The sequence below is a fragment of the Triturus cristatus genome, chromosome 3_2 (genome assembly GCF_964204655.1).
Source record: "Triturus cristatus chromosome 3_2, aTriCri1.1, whole genome shotgun sequence".
NCBI classification, from domain to species: domain Eukaryota; kingdom Metazoa; phylum Chordata; class Amphibia; order Caudata; family Salamandridae; genus Triturus; species Triturus cristatus.
In genome coordinates this window covers 870,393,329-870,416,386 of record NC_140584.1, presented here as the reverse complement: position 1 = coordinate 870,416,386, position 23,058 = coordinate 870,393,329, and the positions used below count along the sequence as shown (strand labels likewise).

General features: G+C 43.7%; 1 protein-coding gene across 3 annotated transcripts in view; it reads left to right on the top strand.

Annotated features, from left to right (window-relative positions):
- Positions 1-10,695: 10,695 nt before the first annotated feature.
- Positions 10,696-23,058, top strand: part of CORO6 (coronin 6) — a 328,718-nt gene continuing 316,355 nt past the window's right edge. The window contains exon 1 of one of the 3 annotated variants that reach the window (XM_085649228.1): positions 10,696-11,093. The gene's annotated coding sequence lies outside the window, so the exon portion shown is untranslated. Of the gene's footprint in view, positions 11,119-23,058 lie in introns of all 3 variants that reach the window. The other 2 variants (XM_085649230.1, XM_085649229.1) reach the window with 2 other exon arrangements.

Below are 23,058 nucleotides of genomic sequence, written 5' to 3'. Positions count from 1 at the left end.
GGCTTAAAGGCCAGGACTGGCTCAGCTCACATACTGCACTTTGCGGTACTGCTGGTTCCAACAGCAAAAGACAACAGCAGAACAAGCTAGCATTTCTACGGTATCAGCTGCCAGATTTTACTTGCTCCATGCTGTTTGTTTACAGGGATTCTGTGTGAAAACTCAAATGGCTGCACATATCAAATGAAGCTGTGTGAAGGCCTTCCAATTTAAATAATAAAAAGTGTAAAAGGCACCCAAACTAATAAACTAACATTGGCCAGGTTCTCTAATACAACACAGCAGCACACTCTTTGATTCCTTCATTTCATCACTTCCAGTGGAACCGTACTGCCAAACCAACTATTCTGTGAACAACGAACCTTCTTCTACACTAAACGTGCAAGGGGCTCGAGAGGCCTGGAGTCTCCCTCAGGAAACTAAAAATCTCACTAAAAGGCTTCTTCTGATGAAGAAAAGGTTTGAAGAGCTAAACCACAGAAGCCCATTCTGTGAACCCATAAAGGGCAACAGCCAGCCCATGGCGTAAGGGTTGCAACATCCGTTCTCCAAGCATCCTTCTTACTTCCATTCCAAACGGGCACAAACTGTGAGATGTTAACCAATGGATTAGCACGCTGTAATGTAAACAAGAGTAACAAGCATTGGCATAGCCAATAGATCTCGCCTTTGGGACCTTATAAGTGTATAGCCATGCAACAGTTGATGTTGTTGCACCAAGGATATTGTGCTGGATAACTAAACACTTATAAGGTCCCAAAGGCGAGACCTATTGGCTATGCCAATGCTTGTTTAAACGTGCTCTCAATGTAAGCATGTAAGGGAACCGAAGGTGATGTGCTCAATTTGGTGTTGAGGTGAAGCAAAGAGTCAAAAATGAGCTCTCCGTTTTTTCACAGTTTCCAATTCAAGGCTCACTTCAAAACATTTTTCACACAGGCCAGTGTTACTTTACAGGAGCACAAACATTCTCTGGAGACTTCATTAGAAAACACCGTAATTTACGACTGTAGAAAAGTTTAGGAGTATACAGATTTATTTGTAGAGGTGACTAAGGTGTGGAGAAGTTGGTATTATATTGGGAGTATCATAAAAATGAGAAATGCAAATATGGAAACATACAGAGTACTATGTTTGCAGGTATTCAAAAGCATTTTCCTGGAGCGTCTGACACAATTTTAAGCCTACACTTAAGAAAGTAGGTATCGGCAGTGTAATAAGTGTGGGAGAATGTCCTTAAAACTCACATTTTTTTCAAGGTAGTGTGGATAGAGGGGTTTCTTGACAGGAAATCATGTAAAGGAAAAAGACATACTGTGCAAATACATCTTTCCTTTACAATTTACCTGTAGAATGTCTGTTTTGGAGTCAACCTGAAGTAGAAAGGGGAATGTGTAAAAAATGTAATGAAACCCATGTTTTCTCTCTGGTGAATTAGACTTTTGAGAGCATGTAAAATATTGCAAATGTTTTGAACGCGTAGGTGCGAGTCTAAGATTTGGGCATTTACTACTAATCTGAGTCATGTCTACAGCCACTGAAAAACACCTCATTTTAGTAGGGTTGACTCACTCGTCTGTCCTTCCATGTTTCATCACAAATGCGACTGACTCAATTTCTCATCTTTGATAAGTGAATAAAAATAGTTTCAGTAAACTGTTTAGTGGAAACACACCTGTTATTTCCTGTTGTATGGAGATAGGAAGGCGCAAGGCCTTGGTAATTAAAGATAAAAGAAAGACATTAAAAAAAAATAAGTCAGTGATATTCTGGCCGTTGCGGTTGTATGCAAGCTGGTAATCAACAGAGAACTACACAAGAAATAGAAGGACACAAGAACTGTGTCGGCGGTGGGTGATGATGCGAAATGGAGAACACTATTGGGCGCGTGAGGAAACTCCTGTTGACGGGTCTGGGGCCTGCAGAGCTGCGAGGATCGTCATTGGTGGTTGCCAGGTGCTTTTTTGAAGTCGCAAGCTTTTGTTCTCAACGGCAGTAGTGAGGAGGCAACCATGGTGTGAACTGACGCACATAGTATTCAAAACACGGATCCCATATATCCTTAATAACATTTTTTAAAAGATGTACTGCATTTGATTTTTTTCTTAAAACTCGTGAACACTCTTGTTCCCTCGGACAGAAAAGCAGGCGTTGACCCAACCTTCCCCTGCCGTACCGGGGTCTCCACAGATCCTAACTGAAGGGCGGATATAAAGGGTGCTGCTTTGCCTACTCCAGAGACCCGGAAGAGATGATAGCATTGTAGATTGCTAATCCCGTTTCCAAGGGATTTGCCACTAATGGTGCAGCAGGTGCAGTGGCTCCGGGCTGTGAGGGGCCCACTGCACCTCATTATGACTATCATTTTACCACCTAATCAGGCCTCACGTCTAGTTCCTCGACCTTACTGGGGTTTCTCAGATAGAAGGCAGGTGATGTTCTGAAATTGAAAGCCACCATCTCGCCGTGAGATGGGGGTGCCGGGGTGGGATGACTGGCATCTGCAGACTCCCATCTAAGGGGGGGGGGGGGTTTATTTCGGGGCTGATAGGAGATGGGAGAACGGTAGCACGTGGCCTGCTCTCCTTTGTCTCGTTGAGAGTGGAGGGCACAGACGAGGAGTGTGGAGAGGTGGCAAAGAGCAAGATGGGCTGACAGAACAACAACTGTTTTTTTTTAAAACATTATTTTAGGGTAGGAAGGGTGTTACCAAGGAGGCATGGCAAATTAGCAGAAGGCCAGGCTATTGTTTTTTTTTCTGTTTGGCGGGTGGGTAGCTTGATTGAGGGAATGAAGAGAGGGCAATTTGTGCGAGGCTTCCCCATCATACCCAGTTCTATAAGGGAGTGCACGGTGGTCTGGTCCCTCCCAAGTAGCCCTGTGGCACTCCCAAGGACCGTTTACAAGCAGAACAAGCATTGGACGCGCGGCCGTAAAAGTAACGGCCGCGCGGCCGTGAAAGCGAAAGTAATTGTGATCAAAGCGAAAGTGATCGCAATCGGGAGGACGGGACGCGCAGTGTGGCAAGCACGCGAGTGGTGTGCGCGCAGCAGTGATTGGCGGCTGCACGTGTGCACGCTCTTGTGCTCGCACGCTTTAGGCCACAGGCAGCACTTCGAAAATCCCACATACAAAATGTCTCTCCGAGCCAGCGCATACGCTGGGCTCAGCGAGACCTAAAAAGGGGAAGGATGTGGAAAAGCCAAACGCTAGGGGGGTGTTTATTTAGGGGGGAGGTAAAGAAGAAACGGATGGGGCAGAATGGTGAAACGTAAAGAAGCAACAGGAATGGGGCAGGTGGTGGGGGAAAGAAGCAACAGGGATAGGGTGGGTGGGATGGGAAAGGAGTGAAAGACAGCACGAGCACCCATATGGAGTGGATAAACACAAATAAACTAGCATTAGGCAAATGTGTAAGAGAGAGCTGCAGCTCCTCAACAGCAATGTTGGGCTCAGCGAGGGGGTGGGATGGGGTGGAAGGGAAGGTTGAAAGAGGCAACAGGAGGCAGAGGATGGATCGGGTGAAAACATGAGAACTTGTGTAGAGTGCTCAAACACAATGAAAAAAGTAGCTCCTAAAACAGGAGCTGTGGATGGACACAAATTCCAAAAAGACAGACATAATAAATTCCGTTCAAAAACTCTACAATGGCTACAATAAACTTTTCAGAAAATAATACCACTCAGAACAACAAAACAGGACAGAAAAAAACAGGCACCTTAGAGAAATACAGAACTAAAAAGGGATAAAACAGCAAATTAGAAAGCTGCAACGTGCCTGGCTCAAAACAAAGAGCAATCAAGACAAACTTGATCTATAGAAACTTTACAGATTATACAAGTCAGCTATCACAAAAGCTAAAAAAATGTACTATTCAGACAGAATTCAAAATGCTAAATGTGCAAATAAAGAATTTTGCATAATTCTAACAGAATTTGGTTAACCTAAATGCATAGAAAAAACCAATCCCATTACTCAAGAATTCACAGACAAACTGGCAAATCATTACACAACCAAAGCAGACATTTTGGACTCCTTTTTAAAACAAAGGAAAACCACTAGCACCAACCAATTTTCAAAAATATCCTCTAAGAGTAGGCTAACCCAGCCTCTCCATTCCTTCAAACAAAAATCACAAAGTGAATTTATAGATCTGGTCAAAGCAAGCAGGCCTGCCGGCAGCCCTTCTGACCCACGTCCACCACAAATATTTAGGAACATTCTTCTAACTACCTCTGCTGCCACACCAGTAAGAAGAATCATCAATAATTCCTTAACTACAGGAATCTTTCCGGAAGACCTAAACAAGGCATAGCACCCATTTTTAAAGAAAACTAACCTGGACATTCTTGACCCCGACAACCACAGACTGATTACAAATGGACCTTTCCTGTGCAAACTGCTAGAAAGAGCAGCATTCACACAGATGTCTCAATTCATTAAAGAAAACTACAGGAAGAGGCACAGAATCACACAGTATACTACAAAGGGGTCGCTGCACTACTTCTTTTGGACTTCTCAGCTGCCTTCGACACAGTTGACCATAAAACTCTAATCCAAAGACTCTACATAGACAGGATTGCCCTCGACTGGACCACATCCTACCTTCAAAACAGAACAAATGTCATCCATTCTTCATCTTTCTCATCCAAACCATACTTCACAAAACAGGGGTCCCTTAAGCCTCTATCATCCCACCCATGCTTTTCAACATCTACATGAAGACATTACTGGTAATCATCAATGAATTTCAGCTCACATGCTATAACTATGCAGATGACACACAAATACTCCTTAAACTGGAAAGCTCCAAAAACATTGGAAACTCACAAATCTCCAGTTGCCTCCAAGCCATTGAACAGTGGATGGCATGAAGCCATCTCAGATTGAATGCTTCCAAAACAGAAATACTCACATCTGGCAAACGAAAAACTGATGACCCACTTGAATTGAATTGAATTGAATTGAAAAGGCTCTTGTATAGCGCATGGCTACTCGGAAGCATCCCAGCGCTCAGGAAAGGTAACCCAGGGATAATGGAAAGACCATTAGCTTATCTAAAAGACTCTACTTTCTCTGAAAGAGCCATGTTTTTAGCTTCTTCCGGAACACAAGTAGACTGGACTCTTGGCGAAAAGACAGAGGAAGAGAATTCCACAGTTTGGATACATTTAATGAAAAGAGACGGCCACCAGAACGGGATCTGTTGATCAGAGGGATCACTGCAAGGTTATGATCGTTGGAGCGAAGATTTAGAGAGGACTTGTAGGGCATTACCATGTTTTCTAAAATGGGAGGGCCTTTCCCATGGAAAATTTTATGTGCCATACACAGTGACTTGAAATGGACCCGCTCTTTCATCGGAAGCCAGTGGAGAGTTTTTAATGCGGGTCTAGTTGATGTGCGATGACTGGTGCCCGTAAGAAGCCTTGCTGCCGAGTTCTGGACAACCTGAAGTTGTTTAGTCGCGGAGGCCGGGGCTCCTAAATAGATGGCATTCCCATAATCTATCCTAGATAAAATCAATGATTGTATTAAGATTTTTCTAGCTTTTTCCGGCAATTGAGGGAGGATTTTACGCATGGATTTCAGGAGCCCAAAGCAGATAGCAGCTGTTTTTCTAGCCTGAGTTCTAAACGATAGTTCTGCATCAAGCCAAAACCCAAGGCTTTTAATTTCCGACTTAGGGCTGGGGCCAGGACCCATACAAGAAGGCCAGAAAATCGCGTTATCAAATCTAGCCTGTCGTCCCAACAACAGCAACTCTGTCTTTCCATCGTTCAGTCTGAGATGGGACTGATCCATCCAGCTTGCAACGGCTTCTAGACAGTTACACAGCTTCAACGGAGAATGTGCAATCTGATTCAGGGAGAACACCAACTGGGTGTCATCGGCGTAACTCACCAACTGAACCCCAAAAGGAGCCACTATCTCCGCCAAGGGAGCCATATACACATTGAACAGTGTGGGGCTAAGGGAAGACCCCTGCGGCACCCCACACTGCAGCGGAACCGGGCAGGAGCAATGATTATCCTCAAAGACCCTAAAGAATCTGTCCCCAAGGAAGGATTCCAGCCACTTGAGGGCCTTACCCGTGATTCCCATGTTACTGAGACGGGAGATAAGAATATGATGGTTAACCGTATCGAAGGCGGCGCTGAGGTCCAGGAGGATAATGGCCGCGCTGCCACCTGCGTCCAGAATCCTCCTGGCCTCCTCCACCACCCTCAACAGGGCTGTTTCAGTTCCCTGTCCTTTCCTAAACCCAGTTTGAGATGGATGGAGCAGATTATGTGATTCCAGAAAAGAGGCCAATTGTATGTTGACAAACTTCTCAGTCAATTTACTGATCCCCTGTAGCAGGGAAATGGGGCGATAGTTGGAGAAGTCCCCTGGGTCCAAGCTGGGCTTCTTCAACAAGGCCCTGACCATCGCTACCTTCCACTCTCTAGGCACCACAGCTGACTCCATTAAAGCATTGACCACGTTCACCATAGATTTACTAATGGTAGGCAAAACTGCGTTTAAGATATTCATCGGGGCGGGATCGAGCGGGGAACCACTCTTTATGGCGTTCAATAAAGGGGGCAAGAGATCCTCCCTAAGAGGAGAGAAAGAGGAGAACCTAGGATGATCCAATTGATCCTGGGTGGAAGAAGAAGATTGAAGGTCAATTAGAGATATTGGAGGAAGCGTATCGATGATCTTTTGGATTTTAGTGCTGAAGAAGGTCGCCAGTTCTTCACATCGACTACCTGATTCATCTGGAACAGGCGGCGGATCAGGTACTTTCATCAGAGACTTTATTATTCTAAATATCTCCCTAGGGACATTAGCGGAGGACTCAATTTTACTAGCGAAAAAAACACTTGGCTCCTGGCATGATAATTTTGGACCACCTCCTAAAATATCTAAGGAAGTAAGAAACCTTGGAATTACCATGGACTCCAAGTGATCAATGAATGCCCAAGTGGACACATTAGCAAGTTCAAGCTTTATTACTATAAAAACTCTGTGACACATCTTCCCCCACATGGGATTTCCACACAAGTTCCAACCCACAATCTCTCTTGTACTGTCTAAAATTATTACGCCAATGGCCTCTACCACGGATCATCTTTATCAATTATGAAAAGACTACAATGGATGCAGACCTTGGCTGCCAGACTACTCCTACATGAAGCCACAAGCCCACATCTCCCCTGCCTTGAGGGCCCTATATTTGTTACCAGTTGCCAAAAGAGCCACATTCAAGTTGCTTTGTATCACGCACAAGGCAATACATGGAACAGGACCACTCTTCATCAGAAATAAAATCACCAAATACATTCAACAAAGGAACCTCCACTCCAGATTGGTACCTCGCCTCAAAACCTCACAATACAAGAAAAAAACATACACAGCACATATTTCTCTGTTCAAGCAGTCAAACTATGTAATTCATTACACTCCCAAACATAAGATCCAGAGATAACTATCCTATCTTCAGAAGACTACTCAAGAGTTGGCTCTTTCCTAAATAACCACCATACTCAAACACAAATGTACAGCATATCCCTGTGTATATAAGCATTTACTCTGATTATATGTATGTATCTAGGTATGTGTATTTCTTGATAGAAATATGTATTATAATATAGATTTATGTATCTAAATATTAATTACTTTACTCCTACTGTAAGAAAAGAACTTTGACTCTCTCCAATGCACTACCTTATAGTTCACTCTATACCTCTCTTGATATATCCTCTATCTCCACTCTCTAACTCATGCCAAACCTCATCCTACTACTGTGGTCTCCTAAATAACCCTTTCTAGACTCTTCCCTCCTCTATCCCTCATTGGATCACCCAAACCTCATTTTAATACTATGATCTCCCAAACAACTCTTCTAAATTCTTCCCTCACCTATCCCTCCTCTAACTCATACCAAAACTCATTTTACTACTAAGATCACCCTAATCAATTTCTGGAGATGTTTCTCTCCTCCATCGCTCCTTATACTCAGCCCATCCCTCATCTTACTACCATGATCTCCCAATAAACACTTTCTAGACCCTTCTCTCTTCTATCTCCCATTATTATTTTCAATCCAACTAACAGACTCACATGTCCACTGCTCAAATTAACTCAAATTTCATTATAGTATTCCACCATTAACCCTGTTTGGGTTCTAGAGTAGCGTGCTACTCGCTGAAAAGCGCTTCGATGCTTCATCAGGAGTAGTAAGGGCTATATAAATCCAATTCCAAAACAAAAGCACGGAGAACTTAGAAAATCATCTATGACCACAACTCCACATTTCTTGTCTCGCAGGGAGCTGTACATTTTTTTACTCCATTGGATCTTCCACTGAAAAACACATCTGTATTTTCGTCCTTTTTTAGGTATTTGTCTGGTCTGAAATAAAGAAGTGTATATGTTATTGTTCTATTTGGGCTTATGATCATTTACTTTAACTGTATTTATATTATAGCAATTTTATAATCTTGCCACTCTCTAGAGAGGAGCTTTAATTCTCGGGCCCATTCTACCAATGTGAAGATGGCAGAATGCCACTGAATGGCACCTTAAGCGCTGTGAAGTGGGCAAGAAATAAATAAGGTGCGTGTATTGGGTACTTAATGGAACTGTCTATAACTCACCACTGGCTAATGAAATCTGAGCTTGGTGCTGGGCTTTGTGCAATGCTTGGCAAAGCCTTCCTAGGACCAGTTTTACACGAACAAAAGAAATCCACAAAAGTCAACAGACTTGGATAGCGCAAAATGTAAACTGACCATTAGGTGCTTCCTGACTGAATGGAATGGCCTGCTTGGGGAGATCTTTTTTGCCTGAGGCCAGGCAGCTGGCATTCATTCCATTTCTAGGACCACCCTTCCACACAAATGTTGGAAAATGAAGAAATGAGGCACAGAGGAGAAAGGTATGTGCTCAGGATCACAAAATGTTGGTCAAGTAGGTAAGCTGATATCAGAACTCAGCTATCTTTGGTCATCAGTTTTATAAGACGTTCATCTGCCCCAGAGCACCATCCCACGCAGGGCTCGAGTTGAAGTTGGACATGGTAGATGCGGTCGATCCACTTTTTTTTAGGTGAGACGCCGTCTACCCTGCCAAGAGGTTGGGCCCCACAGAAATATGCTGAACTCGTCCCTGTTTTGCTGTAGTACCCTGGCTGGGAGCTGTCGGGAGCCTCACCATGGAGGGGAAACAAAGGCCCACATCTTATCACTTCACAGGTACTTAAGAGAGAAATGCTTTCGACTTTGTTCAGTCCCTGTATACAAGAGATATATATGAATGCACTGTAAGAATGTCAGATGTGTTGGTCGCCCCTGTTTTAGGCAAATAGCAATTTAAATGCCACTATTTTATTGTATTTCTTTCATTGCGCTTTAGCACTACATTAGTGCTAATGCGCTATAAAAGAAATAAAACAAAATAGCGCTTTACATCACAGGTACAGATTATACATTGACAATAAATCATAAGACAGTTAGGGTTACAATGTGTGGGTGCCACATGTCCTTCATACCTCACTGTGCTATATCAGAAGGATTGCAATTTATGAACTGCAGGAAACAAAAGGATCTCTGTATTAAAAGCAGTAACCCACTTGGCCTTTTACATAAAATAAAAATCTGTCATCTGCGTGTTACATAGTGTGATTTGCAGAAGACATATTAACCCTCTATGCTACTTCGATTCAAAAGTAGGACTGGGCAAAACACAGCTCTCTCCAGCAAATACATGATCCTCCAAAGTTATTTTACCATTTATTATTATTATTCCCTGACATTTCGCTGGCACATAAAGATCTCTGCAACAGGTGCCTTAACCCCATTAGATAATTTAAAATAGAGACAAAGCAACCAATTAAGTAGAATAGATGTACTACTGCTTTTCACCTTGTTGCCAAATTCTTTGTGGCATATTTTAAACAAGATAAATGTAGAGGTTTAGGGCCAGATTTTGTGCCTGAGTTGTGTCAATATTTTGGCACAACCCCAATGCAAAATCTAATTTGTTAAATATTGTAATGCACTTAACTGTACTCATGAGAGACCTGCTAAACTTATGCGAGGTTTTATGATTTGATGTCACTTCCTGTAAGGTCATGGGTTGTGATGCCACTTCCTGGGATGCCACAAGCGATGTCACACGCAGTGAAGGCACTTCCTGTGATGTCAGGCAAGGTGATATCACACCCAATCTGCCTAACTTGCTGAGTCCCCCCACTTCTTTTTTTGAGCCCTGATCCCTCGGTTTTGTTTTTCTTACAAGGTTTTGACCTTGGTGAATGTGGCCATCCTGCGCCCAGAGGAGCCACCATCAGGTCTGAAACCTACTTTGACCTGGGGGGAAGCTTTTCAAGTTGTGTTGGTCACTTCACTGATTCTCTCTGGACTGCAGGAAGCAGGATCCCAACCAGAGCATCGGCTATAATGTTTTTCACTTCTGGTAAGCAGGAGTGCGTGTCCATAGCTTTTGGTTTCAACGACTTAGCCAAGGACCACATGCCCTTCATCAATACAGGTGAAAAATGCATTTGACCCACAGAGGCCCGTTATGTTTTTGTTCTACAGACAGGTTCCTGCGTGACACGGATCTGCCCTGTCGTATCTGTGCTAAAACGCCCTTCTGCGGCGCTCCGCCCGTACTGTAGCCCGTGAATAGCCCGTCGATGCTGCATTCCAGCTCGGCGCTCTCGCGGGCTGGGTGTCTCCAAGTTGGGCTCGGTTTTGCGCACATGTGATGACGGGAACGAAGCGTGTTCTGTGTGTCTCCGGCTCTCAGCTGTCGGCGCTTGAGTTATTTGGCCTGCAAAGTTGAAGGCAGCAGCTGTCACTGCAGCACAGCCTCCTCCACGGCTGTTGACACCGGTCCCCGCTACCGTCCATTTCCGCCAGTGGAGCGGCGCAGAGCGTCTCCTGCAGCCGGGCACAGCCAGCACCGCCAGTCGAGCCAGGGAGGGCGCCACCGGGCAGCCGAGCCGCACCACCCCGAGGTGGGGGAGCCCCCCAGGAGGCAGCGGGACCGGAGCCGGCGCTGGGCCACCAGGGAACGAGGCCAGCAGATCCCACGGGAGGTGAGCACCGGGCCGTGATAAGTCGGTGAGATAGCCCGGCGGGTTGAGCACTATTGATCAAGAGAGGTGTATGCAGTTATAGGATCACATGGGCACGACTAGTTATGCCTTTCATCTACGTGAAGTCTGTACACTGTATACTATTTATTGCTTTGGGTAAAAATTACAGGTATTTCGTAGGTATAACACCACTGCTGTAATATAATAGAACAGACACCCGGCGATTCCTGTCCACGCTCACTACACACATGGCCCAGGGAATTGGCAAAGACACGGGGCGCTTTCCTATTATTTATTTTGGAATAACAATTTTTATGTAATCGGACAGGCCTTCTTGTGTTTCAGCGAAAAACTTTCTCGACAGCAAATGTAGGTAGAGATCAGATGATTTTCATGTGGGCGCTATAAATCACTTAAACTAATAAAAAACAATTGACTATTGGGAGCCTTGATCAGAGTGTGCCACCGCAGAGGGGAGATTGATAAAGGTTATACAGTCGGTGTCGACCCACTCTGCATTCCTACACTGAGTTGTGCAGTTGCTATTTATGCGGTGAGGCATTTCTGTCCCCCCCCTCTCCCCCAGGATTACGAAGCGTTCTGAATCGGGAAAGGGGGCTGTTGGCGCTATACAAACCTCAGGCTAAAACGCACAAAGATATGAATGAATTAACGGACCTCACCTCTAGGTGGATGCATAGATATGCCGCTGAGGGTGTGCGGGGCGGCCTCCCCCTGGTCCCCCCCCCCCTCCCTCGGTCACAGGACCCGCCGGCAGCATGGCATGATACTTCTATATTAGGAAGGTGACCTCGCCGTGTGACTCCGCGCCGGAGGGAGGGCGGCCTGCCGCCCTCTTTAGTTCCTGCAGAAATATCAGTTTATAGACGTCATTTCTAGCCGGCCTCCGCCCGGGCCCCTTTTGCGCCCCTTGCAGGTTCGAAGGGTGTGGAAAGCAGAAATGGGGACCGCCCCTCGTTTCATAGCGAGATTGTATGTTTCAAAGAAACGCTGAATTGATAGTCATCCGGCAAGCAACCTCCTATGGAGAAGTGAATGCTACAGTACACCCCCCACCCCCGCCTCCCCTTCGTTGTGATATCATGATATCTGCCTCCTCAGCGTGGCCTCTCTACCTCTCCTTAGAGGCTCTCGTCCGTTCCATTCTAGCCTCTTACTGTGGTCTCTTCCTGTGGCGCCCTTCACTCGTCTGATTTCACCACCTTTAACACGTGAGAGGCCCTCTCCCTCCTGTCTCACACCGTGACCTCTCACCCCTAAGCCACACACTCTAGTCTTACACTGTATAATACACTCCTCTCCCTGCAGTTTCATCGTCTGACGCCTTCTTACTCCTTAACACTTCTAATATCTCACTGTGTATTTACAATTTTTTCCAAACTACCCCTCTTTCTTCAGTGTCAGCGTATGGCGCCTTACTCTTGAGATGCCTACTCCAGCCTTATATTGTATATTGGTTTTCCTATGTTCAGCCTCTAGTTGTTGTGAATTCTGATGGTATTTATCAGTCTTTTCCAATATTTCTCAAAAACCGTAAAAATCATTCATAGTGTTTGCTCTTTTTCACCACGCAAAAAACCATTGTGTTGTGTTCTGGTGCATAGGATGAAATTGCCTTTTTGTTTCCTTTCTTCCAGTGTTTATTTTCATTAGTAATTCTTCCTTTCTTCTTTTTTCTTTCCTGCGCCAAATTCTCTTCTTTATATTTTCCCTTACATTTGCTCTACCAAGCAACTTCTCATTATTTCCCTCACTTTCCTGCCTGTCTCCTTTTCCAGAGCTCAAACACCTCTTTCCAGCAGTCCAGTTCTGCACTGTGTCCAGGATGCACATGTATGGGGATATCTTTGCTCCTCTTAAGATTTGATTCTAGCAGATACAAAGTTAATGTGAAAGTTCTATACACCGCCCTGCTGTGCCAATCAGATTTGCCAAAACGCTTTTGCTTGCAGGAATAAATCATCTTTGCATTGCATATAGCCCTGGAAATCCGTTGGCTGGTGCGCTGGAAGACCCCGCCGTTTTGTGCAAAAATGATGCTCCATTTTACTGGGGCCCCCCCGACTCTGTAGGGCAGGCTCAATAGGAGGAATGGAGAATCCAGTTGGCATTAGAACAAAGAAGCGAAGAGCCCACAACATCGACTTGCTTCCCGGCTGACAATTTATTCGTCTTTTGCACGGCAGCGTGACACCACTCATACAACCCCTACGCGTTTCGGCGTTAGTCTTGCTCACAGGTGAGTGCACTTATTTATAATCCAAGTGGTCATGTGGCTCACAGTTCCGACCACCAATCCCAGAATGCACCAATTTACAAATTAAGCAGCATGACACAGCGCGCTGTTCCATTCTGCCTCATAGCGTACTAACACAGCCAATGTCACATTAAATCATTGATGTTCTTCATGGTGCTTACAGGTAAAGTTCCTTTCTGCAAAGTGCATGATTTTAGCTGCCATGCACAGGATATATGTCTTGGATGCGACATTGCCAGAAAGAGGATAACACCTCCTTCGTTTCCCTTTCTCTCTCCTATAACCATACACCCCTTAAATCCGTTGGCTGGTGAGCTTGAAGAGCATGTCATGCCCCCTCAGTTTTGTGCAAAAAAGATGCTCCATTTTACTGGGGGCCCCCGACTCTGCAGGGCGGGCTCAATAGCAGGAATAGTAAAGATATGTTATTTATGTAATCCTTTAGTCTTTTTAGGTACATCACATACATGAATGCATTTATTTACTTGCTTGTGTACCTTCATCACATAGCAATTATTCTGATGGATTTATCCAAGTATTAAGTATACATACTATGTGTACTTCATCTATGTTCTCTATGCATTTGCAATTTATCTGAAAGAAATTAGCTGCGTCAGCCTTGTGCCTCCCTGACTATTTTTCATCTAGTGATAGATATGCTGTTAATATCAGTCACAATAAGATGATACCATATTTATTTTTGCACTTGCACTTTGTTTGTCACTCTTAGCGCTTTAATAAAGTTTTTTTTTTTAAACTCACTGAGGAGTTCCTCCGTATCCTTCTGTTTGCTGGTGGATAAATTTTCTGCATGTTATGCGGCTTGGGGGCAAGCCGCTTCTGGACGGAACCACTGGCTTTCAGGAAGCATGCGAGCAAGCCACGTTTGGATGATTTGAAGTTGTGAGGCAGGTGTGCCCCCCACAAGCTTGAAAAACTTTGCCTGAAGAGCGGTAGAAGGAGATTCTGAACTCTGGAGTCGGAGGACGCTGGAGATTTGGATTTTCCCTTCCGGGTAAGTGGCATAGCAAGTGATAGCGGAAGCCGGGGTCGGCACTTTTGGCAGACACCGGCTGGTGTATTGCGTATGGGATTGTACTGACCAAGGTGTAATTCAGTTCTAATACAGCGCAGAGATGAGTGAAGAAGAATGTGCTGCCAGATAGCAGGAAGCTCTGCAAATATTTAATGAAAGTAATTCTGACCGTATTAAGGAAGGAAATACTAGTATTCAAATCACAAATGATTTGGGGAGAAATCAGCACCTTTTGGAGAAATTAAATAAACATTGGCATAGCCAATAGGTCTCGCCTTTGGGACCTTATAAGGGTTTAGCCATGCAACAGTTGCATAACTAAACACTTATAAGATCCCAAAAGCGAGACCTATTGGCTATGCCAATGCTTGTTTTAACTGCTGCAATCTATTGAAGCCTCACGGAGAATATCAAAGCGGCCGCGAAAGTGATCGCAATCGCGAACAAACATCAAATCGGCCGCGAAAGGGAAAGTAATCGCGGTAAAATGCGACGCGTGCGCCCGCGCACATGCACTGTGGCTCTAGGCTGGCCTGGTAGCACTTTTTGGAGCCCTCACAAAATGTCTCGCCAGATCAGCGCATGCGCTGGGTCAGGCGAGACCTAAAAAGAGGAAAATATCACACTGGTGGGAGAGTGCATTTCTCAAGCAATATGTCCAGGTGGGACGTGTACCGAGAGGCTTGTGCATCATGATAACACAATCATAAGAGAACTCTCACCCAGATCTCCTTACAGAATGGGCAGAACACAATGCACAAAGTTCTATGGGGATGTTCCACATGCTGATAAAATATGCTGAAATAGAACAAGCTGAGGTTGTTGAGAAAATCAAAGTGCTCAATATTGAACTAGACCAAGATAGCAATCAGGAAAGAATCAAAAAATTCCAAGGAGAACTTAAAGAACGATTGCATAAGTATGAATTAAGAATTAAGAAAAGAAAAGCCACCAAGTTTTTACGCGATTGCCTCGACTACCAGAGAGGGCAAATATACACATTTGCCAAACGCTTTGATAATTTGCAACGTCAAGGATACAAGACACTAATAAATCATACCAAGAACATTCTGGGTGTGAAATCAGCTCTGACACGGGATCCAAAGTTGAAGTGGATGACCCAACAAGAAAAGAAGGTGGAAGGGTCAAATTCTCCACTTCGGATGAACTACGTTTTTTAAAGGAAGATCAACGCAAGGAATTCAAAATGGGAAGAGGGCGAGGAAGACCAAAAGGAGGTGGAAACAAAGGAGGGGTGGTGAAGGGCGAAGAAGGAACACGAGAAGACTCTGCAGAGAGGAGTACACACAATCAAAAAAAGGAGATCAAATAAATAATGAGAATGCTACGGTCATAAATTTAATCTGTCGCTTTGACCAACAAAGACGTAAGAACATTGGAGTTGAGACTCTCTTACTGCTACAAAAATAGTTTTGATTACTCAAGTACCAGAATCGATCTGTATAAATCTACAAGAAAACTCAACTTAACCAAAGCACATATGCTGCGGGAGTCAGCAGTTGGAACTACAGGAGCTACTATGAAAGACATAGATGTACCATCGACAATGGATGGATTACCTACAATATGCAGCAATTTACTAAGTGATTTGTTGAAGGATGAAATCCTGGGGGATTTGCTAGCCCTGCAAAAAGAAGGGTTGTTGGATAGCAATGAAGAAAACACTCAGAATGTTGAGAGGACTGATGTATTGATCAAAGGAGTAGGATTCACTCCGTTCAGACCAATATCTAGATTCATTCCGATCATGGCGAAAGATAACATTGATATTTTTTCGGACAATCTGGTCAAAGGATTCCAACATATTAATGTATCTACCTAACAGAATTTGAATTCATATAACCAAAGAGACAAAGATTTTTTTTATACCATCAGCAAATTGAAAAAGATGGACAATGTAATTGTGAAGCCTTCAGACAAAGGTGGAAATGTAATTCTGTGGGAATGTGAACTATATGAAAAAGAAGCCATGTCTCAGCTTAATGATAGAAATTGCTATATCTCTGTTCCAATGGATCATTATTCATCTACTAAGGAAGATTTCTTTGCTCGTTTACAATTTTGGAAAGATACAGGTCATCGGATTTGGGACAAATATCGATTTTTGAAGCAAGATTGCCCGGTGATACCAACATTCTATATGATACCCAAAGTTCATAAGGATAATGCAAGGCCGCCAGGCAGGCCAATAATCGCGGCTCAGGACAGCCTGTTCGAAAATACATCAAAGTACATTGACTATTTTTTAAATCCTGTAGTCAGCTCATTACCGTCATATATTAGGGACACCGCAGACTTTTTAAAGCGTATCTATGATGTTGAGTGGGAGAGTTATATGTTACTTATAACCTTTGATGTCTCTTCCCTATACACAAGAAAACACCACAGAGGTGGATTAAGTGCAGTACAACATTTCTTTCGCATGAGACCATTAGGATTTGCCATGCACAATATTATGCTTCTAGAAATGATTGAATGGTGCCTTACTAATAACATCTTTATTTTTGGTAAACAATTGTACCAACAAAAGAGAGGGACTGCCATGGGCACCTACTTCGCCCCCAGCTATGCAAATCTTCACATGGGCTGGTGGGAGGAGCAGGTGCTTGGTGGAAAGGACATGGTACATTGGCGGCAGCATGTCACCTTGTGGCTGAGGTATATGGATAACCTCTTTGTGTTGTGGCAGGGCACAGAGAGGGAGGTGAAACAGTTTGTGAGGGAGTTAAATGAAATAACCTCAACCTCAAATTCACTGCTACAATCAGTCCCACATCAGTTGATTTCCTGGATGTCAATATTTTAATTGGCAAAACTGGTTTGGAAACACGATATTCAGAAAACCTACTGCAGGAATTACTATCTTCCATGCGAAAAGCTTTTATCCTGCAACGCTTATTATAAGCATCCCCTTTGGGGAACTGTATCGAGCTAAAAGAACGTGCAGTAGCCTAGAGTCCTTTGCAAAACTGAAAAAGAAAGGCTTGAGAGATCCAAACAAAGAGGGTACTCCAATTGTATCCTAGATGCTGCTAGCAAGAGAGCCAGAGAAGTGGATAGAGAAAAGGCGATTTCAATCCCTCTAGAACTAGTGTAAAGAAAAATGAACCCATTCAGACACATAGGTTTATAACTAGATACAACCAGGAACATCAGAAAGTGTGACAGGTCATATCTAAACACTGGCATCTTTTGAGGGAGGATCCTATTATTGGCTCATTGGTTCCTATGCGTCCAATGATAAGCTATAGGAAATCTAAGTCGTTGAGAGATCATTTGGTTAAGAGTGATTTTGACACTGGTACGAGACCTCAAACCTGGCTAACTCAATATGATGGTTACAGAAAGTGCTTCAAGTGCAAAGCATGTAAGAACAGAGAGAACCGTACATTCATTGTGACACCCTTTAAAAAGAAAATTAGGATGCGGGGTAACCTTACATGCAAATCTAAATTTGTAGTACATATCCTCAAATGTCCCTGCAGAAAAGCATATGTGGGGAGCACCACATTGCCGGTTCATAAGAGGATATTACAACATATACGTGCCATCATTCATAGGGACCGCAGTTACCCTGTTGTCCATCACTTTGAAAACAACATCAAGGAGATCCCTGAGTTTTGAAATACAGCTGTGTGGCGCAAGTTGCAAAAAGAAAAAGAGGGGGCGACAGAGAGAAAGAGCTGTGCAAACTAGAAACGTGGAATATCCTAGAATTAGATAGTATGGAACCGATGGGTCTCAATATGGATGAAGAACTGTATACCTGTCCTCTCTAATTATTTCCATCAATGTTGATATACCTAGCATTTATTTCTATGTCTATCCACTCTCATTAAGATATTCTTGAACTGTAATGGGTAATGATCTTGCGTATCATATGTATCTCCTGTCTTAAAAACCTTATGGATTTGTGTTTTGATAGATGTTTTGTCTCATGGGTCTATGAGAAAACAATACATATAATCATTATATTTCAGAAAACAAAAAAATCTTTTTTAGTGGTTGGCCGTGTGCATTAGCCTATTACTTTGAGTTCTAATATTCTTACTTTATGAAATATTGAACAGTTTATCTGTATTACTATTAATTTGGCTAATGAAGAGCTTTCTATCGTCTGTTTGACAGAGGATTTTTATGGCACTTTGCACTTTTTTGAGGTGATTAGAAGGGAAAATGTGTAGATAGACATCAGACACTTGCCTAGAAGATTGATTGTTCTTTACAAACAAGATGTGATGATAACGGGTATTACACTCTTGCAATTGTTTTCATGTTTTTACCTGCCTGTTATATATACAATTCCTAATGTTTTTTTTTTATAGGGATGACCATTGTTCATCATCTAAATATTTAGAGAGTTGCATTGTTTTAAACTTGTACTGAAATTTAAATGAATGGCCCATTGTAGATATTCAACAGGAGTTTTTTTAATGTGGCATATATGTACTTTTGTGTTTCACATTGAAAAAATGAATTACACGTCTTTGTAAGTGAGTATCATTCCCTTTGTTGGGATATTTTTGGCGGCTTCCTTGCCGGAGGGACTATTTCAAGTAGGTGCCTGAACCCGCATAGCATTGCCCCCACTGCAAGCTGGACATCTATTCCAGCATTTTTGATGGAATATATATATATAATTGGTGCCTTGTCATCGTTAACCAGTGTAACACTGCCCTGGTTTTTTGTCTCCTTGATAGCAAGAAATTGATAGCAAGAAGTGGCAGTACTGTCTGATCCAGGCATATTTCTGCTCTGCATGATCATGCCTATGGTATTTTGTGTTTATTTGAAAGCCACCACAGGATCAGCTGAGAATTGATTTTGACCAATCTTGTGGGTCTTTGTTTATTTCAGAGCAGTATGGGGACTGTGCGAGAGTTGCCCAAGGCTCTTTACCTTATTGTTCTATGCAACAATCACTTTACTATTTATTTTCTGTCTTGGGGAAAAGAATGAGGACAGCTCAATATGATTCCATTAAACATGTCACTATAATTTTTACTGGTAATGTTGTTGAGCACTAGGTGTACTTTCAGTATGGGTGCCAAGCTTCATTTTGACACGGTGGAATCGGAATGAAAATTGAACTTGATGATCCGGGTCTGTTTCATGGACGTGTTCTAATGTAGTATGCAGGCTCAGAATGGGTCCATGCACCTATTTTTGCTCAAATTGTGCTGGCTCCAGCACAAACGTGGAAACAGAGCAACAGCTGGCGCTTCATGTTTTTTAAGCTGCAATGTCTGCAATTTATACACTTACTCATAGATTTTCTGATATAATATATGTACCATAGGCAGCTCAGTTTCAGCAAAAACTGGTGCATGGAACTTTTCTGAGCCTGTTTTTTTGCTGAAGATGTTCATGAAATTATACTTGTCCTTTTGTATGAGGGGGTGCAGCATCTATTGGAATTTTTTCAGACCACAGCCATATGAATCTCAGAACATCAGTGTTAGGTACAGTGCAGTACAGTACCCCAGGTGAGGATGTTCATTCTAGAGGCAATGTATTCAGTGATCTTTATTGCCACAAAGCTCTGTTCTGCTCCCCGTGAAGAAGGATGCCTCTTCTTCCGGACTTAGACTCTGCTCATAATTCAGCTGTCATTCTGCTGGTTACTATACAGCAATATGCAGTGAACAGTGAGCTGAATCCATATGAGGTGAGCCATGTGCCCAAAGTGAGGGCGGAAGAAGGTTCAGGAAGACCTGAGTCTTTGCAGATGGGCATATTAATTGCTTTACCATGGCCCAAAACGGGTCATAGTGGGAGCATCAGTCACAGAAAAGCGTTAGAGGTAGAGATTGCACTTTTACTGCTTTGATACTAGAGGGCACCGGAGCAGTACAATTCAGCAAAATTCAACGAGTCTCAGTTTTTAGTGAAAAACAAATATTCAATTTGGTGGTGTTTTATCAGGTAAAATCAGTTTTAACTGAAGACCGGAAACCCTAATTGTATATTACAATTTACTCCAAGCTACCCTTCTCTTGAGGCGCATACTTCGGTCTTATATTGTATATTGCAACTTACTTCAAATGACCCCTCTCTGCAGTTTCTGCAGGGGCAGCTCTTCCGCTAAGGCGGAGGAGCATCTCCCCACTGCTTTAAAGCAGTGAAAAGTAAAAATAAATTGATAATAACGGCCGTCTATTATCATCATGTTATTTTTACTATTTTAGTTGCATCACAGTGCATCCCTGCTGATAGGCCCTGGGGAGGAGTGGTGGCTGCAACTAAAGTGCGCATGAAGGTTTGGTTGTGCCGTCTCGGTCAGCCAAACCGCACTGTGTATATTCTCCACAGGTTGTATTATACAGCTTTAGTGGAGAACATGCCCAGCCTCCAAGCCCCATGTCTGAGCGCAGAACCACGGCACTCAGACCAATCACAATGCTGCTTTAGGCAGCATTGTGATTGCTCAAGGGATTCTGGGAGGCTGGGTGCTTCCTGGTGGAGAAGATGCAGCAGCTGCATCAGCAACCACGACTTCCAGGTAAGTTTTCTTTTCTTTGTACTTGTTTATAATTTTTTCCCTCCCCCACTCCACTCTCTGAACCCCTCCCCGCCCCCCCTCACCCGTTCGGTAGCAGCTGCTACTGAGTTTCAGTGTATGGTCGCTTACTCCTGTGCCCCCTCTAGTCTCTTGCTCACGAGCACCAATCAAGCTCCTCTTAGTATGAGGTTGTGACCTCTTGCTTCATAGCTCCCCACTCCCTCTTACGGGGAGAACCTTACTTCTGAGAGCCCTTATTTTCGCATATAATGAACTCGTACTTTTCAACACCAGTCACATGCTGTTGAGGTTGGGTGTCCATATCTTGTTTTGTATTGTAGCTACTGTATAGTGGCTCATAGCCTAACAAAGCCCTGAAGTGCTTCAGGGATGAGTGGTTGGTGGAGTGTGGGTTTATAGAGTGCTCTATGAGGGAAGAATTTGTTGTAGGTGAGGTCGGGGGAGTGCGCCATGATGTGCAGCAAACTTGTTGCTTCACTTACCAGATGGAGGTCAATAAAGAACAAAGAGGTTAGAGAGAGAGGAAGAGACACTTAACATCTTTAAAGCTAACCTCTTCAATGTTTGTGGTTGGAATGCTAGGGTGTGGTTTAGAGAGTTGCCTTTGTTGGAAGAATTTTTGGTGGGGTTCTTCAAATAGGCTGTTACTGTTTCTGCGCTCGAGCATGGTGTGTTGACGAGAGATGGAAAAGAGGTGGGTAGTGTTTTGCATACACTTATAAATTCCAATGGATGGGTGAGTAGGTAGCCCCAGGCAGGTATTTGTTTGATGTAATGAGAATTTGAAGTCTGGAAGAGGTGGGAAGAGTTATAAATCTTGCATGCAGTACAAAGGACTCCAGTCGTCATGTGATGTTATAGCTGCCTCTATGCCACTAATGCAGTACAGCATAGGGTGGGCCGTTTGGGAGCAGCCATTCTTTACAGCCTTTTCAAATATCGGGGTGATCATGGATGGTTCTGATACTTGAAGTTAGCGAGTTCCAGAGCTTAGCTTTCTGCATAGAGAAGGAAGAACGACCAATGTGCAACTTCTCGGAAGGCAGAGTAGCCTGAAGGAGACCAGTCTGGAACGGAGTATATTTGTTTGGGTGGAGAAAGGTGGGATCAGTGCTGTGGATGGCCTGTGGGCAATGAAGAGTGCCTGGAAGAGCACCGGGAACCAGTGGAGGACCTGTAAGACTAGAGAGATATAGTCCTGAAGGAGTAGGAGGTGCCACTGTTTAGCAGCAACATACGTCTTTGTAGTTAATAGAGCAAATCTCCAAGTTATAGACTGTTGGTGTTGTGTAGACATGACAGGATTGAGGCGACGGTGGTCTGGACCCTGCAAGAGAAGTCTAGACAAGGGAATGTGCAGCATAGCGAATGCATAATGCAGAAGTAGCTTTTGATTAATTGATGTATTTGTGAATGGATTCCGTAATCACTCCCTCCTTACTCTTGTGAAGATGATTGGCGAGGGCCCTCCCTGCCAGGTGGTGATCGGCTGATGCATTGCCCAGCTTCCACTTGTGAGAATCTCTGCTTTTGTGGAGTTGAGTTTGAGGAGGGTGACTCGCCCTCATGATTCCACTGCATTGAGGCACTATCCTAGACCAGAGGGGCCAGGGTCTGCTGGGTTTCGGAGCTTGAGGATGATCTGAGTATCAACACCATAGCTAATCCAGGTGAAGTGGACTAATTTATTGTGTGCAAGGAAAGAACTAAAGAAAAGTGAATAAAGTATGAAACTTTAAGGGATGCAGGTGTTAGAGTGGAAAGGAGCTTGGACCAGGAGCAAGGTGATGTTCGATCTTTCAGAGCGGTCCAGCCTATGACGGTGCCTTGAATATCGAGATCCTCCATGCTCTGACATGTCATGACATGAGCTTGCACTCCAGAGTGTCCGTCCCAACTTATACCATGCCCTCTTGCTTCTGAACCTCCTCCTGTTTTACTCTCTGGCATCTTTTCTCTAATCACCCCTCTTCTTCCACTCTCATGTTTTGATCTCTTACATCTGCACACCTTCTAGTCTCTTTCTCAGACCTGTTGCTCATAACACTCCCATTCTGACCTTACAGGGAGTCCCTTCAGTGTCTATAATGAGCTCATTGAGTAGCCC